The sequence below is a fragment of the Rutidosis leptorrhynchoides genome, chromosome 6 (assembly GCF_046630445.1).
Source record: "Rutidosis leptorrhynchoides isolate AG116_Rl617_1_P2 chromosome 6, CSIRO_AGI_Rlap_v1, whole genome shotgun sequence".
Lineage (NCBI taxonomy): Eukaryota > Viridiplantae > Streptophyta > Magnoliopsida > Asterales > Asteraceae > Rutidosis > Rutidosis leptorrhynchoides.
Genome location: NC_092338.1, coordinates 86,184,586 through 86,188,606, shown reverse-complemented (window position 1 = coordinate 86,188,606; position 4,021 = coordinate 86,184,586).

The following is a 4,021-nucleotide window of genomic DNA, read 5'->3' as shown; positions in this document are numbered from 1 at the left end:
ATTTGTAGTGTACATATGTGTAATTAGGTTGAATGAATTGTGGGGTTTCTTTATATATTTTAAAAAAAAAAAGAGAAAAGAATTCTGCCCAGGCTATCTGCGCGCCGCGCAGAATTATGGCGCACCGCGCCATATGCTGTGACACCTCACCATTCTCTTTTAATTAGATATTTTGAGGGCAAATTGGTAAATTCACTAAAGGGCCGACTTTAAGGCTCTAGATTCAGTTTGGTGAGCCTCATAACACCATTTTCACCTACTTCACCTCTTCCAAATTAATTTAGTGAGAGAAAGGGTTTTCTAGAGTGAGAGAACTCAAATCAAGGAAGAAGAAGCCGATTTCGGGTCTAAGTGCAAGCTTTAAAGTTGTTCATCTATCCTGTAGCTACGTTTTGATTGTAGTGGTATGCTCTAATCTTGATTTCCTAATTTAATTTTGTGAAAGGGTTAGTGTTAGGGTTAATGGTGAACTTAAAACCCACTTTGTTAGTAAATTGGGTGTTTTGGGTGAATTTGGGTCATGTAGACCTAAAGATGATTAACTAGGGTTTTTCAAAGTATTAATTGATGTTTGAGAGCTTAAATTTGTTAGTTAGTTACTAGCACACCTATATCTAAGTAAATGGGTGTTGTGTGGGTTAGTGGATGACCCAAAATGGGTATGTTGACTTTAAAATGGTCAAATGGGTTATAATGGACCTAAGTTGGTTAATGGTTGTGAAAGATGCATAAACTTTGTATTGAAATGTGTTTTAAACCTATCTTGGCTAATTTTAAGATTTTGGTGTAAGTTAACCCAATTTTAGGGTTAAGGGTGCAAATGGGTCGAAATTGCACCTTTGGTCAAAATGGCACTAGAATGAAGTTAGTGGTTGACCACCTTGAATGAATGATTGATATGTGCATAATGTAATAGGTGCGTTACATTGAAGTTGAAAGCTCGGTTATCTCTCGCCAAGACTTTGAGGTGAGTGGAATATCTATATATGTATGTATATGATTTATGTACCGTATTAATGGTGTCACATAGCCGTATTGTGACCATAGTTGTGCGACATAGCCGTTTTTTTCCACGTTTAATATTTATGCACATAGCCGTGTTTGTGCATATAGTGGCGAGTAATAGCCGTGTTTTACTCCCACGTTGTTATCCATTTTATTTGTGCACCTAGCCGTGTTTGTGTACATGATTGTGAGTAATAGCCGTGTTTTACTCACACATTGATCAAGTGATGCCATATCCCTTTTTGGAACACTTGGGGGTGATGCCATAGCCGTTTTTGGAACACCTCGGGGGGTTAGTATACCATAGCCGTGTTTGGGAGCTAACGGTTGTTATGAACATCGATGACTTGTTTCGCGAAGTCATTCCCTTGCGAAGAACTTGGTTAACCATGGTTTATAGTTATTGATGTTAGCATTTAATTATTATTATGAATATTATGCTATTGATGTTGCTAGTTGTACGAATTGACGATACTAGCTTGTTTATTGAGACGTTATGCGTTTGTATGCGTTATATGATATCGTGGATGCGAGTAGGTAAGTCTTATATGCATGTATATATTTATTCTACTCACTAAGCGTTAGCTTACCCTCTCGTTGTTTACCATTTTATAGGTTCCGGCATGGATAAGGGTAAGGGCATACGGTTGGATTAAAGATCCCGCTTATTGTTAGGGGACGCTTTTTGGATGTGTTAGCTTTTGGAGTTTGACCATGACTTGAGTAGTTTAATCCCAAACACCATGCTCATCGTGTCGTTTGGTACTTAAACTTTTTGTTGGTCGAAACTCACGTTATGTATTAAACTCGTAAAACGGCTGATGTGGGCCCCACTTTGTAAAACTTATTTTATGATTGAATAGTGTTAGTTTTACATATTTGAATATGTTGTTAAAAGTGTTTTGTCTAATTATGTTGGGAAGTGGCCAATCTTTTTCGCGTTTCAAGACTTTTTGGACAGACCAGTTTGGCGCGCCGCGCGGGGTTCTGGCGCGCCGCGCCAGTAGCTGAACAAATAATTTTTTTTTTTTTGATATTTTCCTCGAGTTAGATTGTGGTTTGGTTTGGGTTGTTACAAGTGGTATCAGAGCATGGTCTAAGGGATTTAGGTGACTTGAGATAGGCGCCTAGACTTAGACTTTTTATGTGCGCCTTATGCGGGACTTGTAGGACTTCGGGTCGGATCGGGTTTTGGTTAGTGCATAGGTTTATGTGAACTAATCATGCGCTATTGTTTTGTGTGGTATTTGAATCGTCAAGCGAGATAGACGTGGTACTAGTGAGTTAATGCGTTGTGCTCGTGTAACAATGATTAGCTACCATTGTTACGGGTTCAAATCGTGTCAAATAAGTGACGTACGATGATTGTTGAGCAAGATGGGGTAGTGTGGCGTATATGTATATACATATGTATTAAGTCCTTTCATTTTGTTGCTTAATTTAATTCGTTTTATAGAATGAAGATGAGAAATGGACACGACACCAATGACGGAAGTACGAGTGAGGACGTTGAACTCACGGCCAAGGTTGAGGCCATCTTTAAAAGGCTAAAGAAGAATTTTCTTGACGACGTTCGAAAGGTCTTCCAAGAGTCGGTCGATGGACAAGTGACTGAAATGATCAATGATCGAATGAAAGCCACAATAGAGGAGGCTTTAGAGGCTAGAAACATTTATCCTCGAGGCGAAGGGGGTGAAGGTAATGGTGGGGGTGGAAGGTGGGGCTTCCACTACAAAAATTTCAAGGATACTCAACCTCCGATGTTTAATGGGGTGAGGGATCCATTGAAAAGCACTTGTTGGATTTCCGATATCGAAGGAGCGTTCCGTACCGCGGAGTGTCCTCCCGAGAAGAAGACGAGGTATGGGTCTAGCATATTGCGCGAAGAGGGCAAGTTGTGGTGGGACGATAAAATCAAATTATATGGTGAAGAGCAATGCATGTGCTTGACATGGGAGGAGTTTAAGAAGGAATTTTTCCAAGAATACCGAACTTCTTCCGATCTTGATAAAATCCGGGACGAGTTGCACAATTTGCGACAAGGTTCAATGGACTTGGTTACTCTCAAGTCTACCTTCTTGGCAAAGACTCGTTTTTGTCCGGAGTACGTAGGTGATGATCACAAGTTGATGCTAGATTTCTACCGTACTTTAAGTGATGAGTTGAAGGGTAAGATTAGCCGGGGTATGGCTAAGTCTTTTGAAGATTTATAGAAGATTTATACGAATTGGCTAGGGGTTTTGAGCCGGAGGTTCCAAGAAAGAGTGATTTCGCTTTTTCCAAAAGAAAGTTTGAAGGTTCTAGTCATTCTAACTTCTCAAACAAGAAAAACAAGAACATGAAGGGGTCCGAAAGTGTCAGAAGTGTGAAGAAAGGTACCAAGTCGGTCACGTGTTTTAATTGTAGAAAGGAAGGGCACAAGAGGCCGGAATGTCCCGATTTGAATAATGATCATGTCAAGAAGTTAGAAAAGGCGGCGGGCACGGCTAGGGGTTGCAACTACTTGATGACCAATGATGAAGCAAAACAATCCAACGAAGTTGTCTCAGGTACTTTTATGGTTAACTCTACTCCGGCAAGGATTTTTTTTGATAGCGGTGCAAATTTGTCGTTTGTGTCTCCAAAATTTGTGCCTAAACTTAATAGACCGTTAGCTAAGTTAAGTCGTCCGGTAGAAGTCGAAATAGCGGATGACAAGACGGTGCTAGTGGTTGATGTGTGTAAGAATTGTGATGTTGTTTTTGGTGCCGAAAACTTTAAGATTGATCTTATCCCGATGACTTTGGGTGATTTCGATATCGTTGTTGGTATGGATTGGCTCGATTATAATAGAGCCTATATTGCATGCCATGAAAAATTTATTCGTGTGAAAGCCCCGAGTGGGAGAGAGTTAATTATTCACGGTGATAAGCGTAGGAGACTTGTGCCGATATGCACTTTTGCACGGGCACATCGTTTCCTTGTTAGTGGTGGCATGGCTTTTCTTGCCCATGTTGTTGATACTCGTGATGAGCCA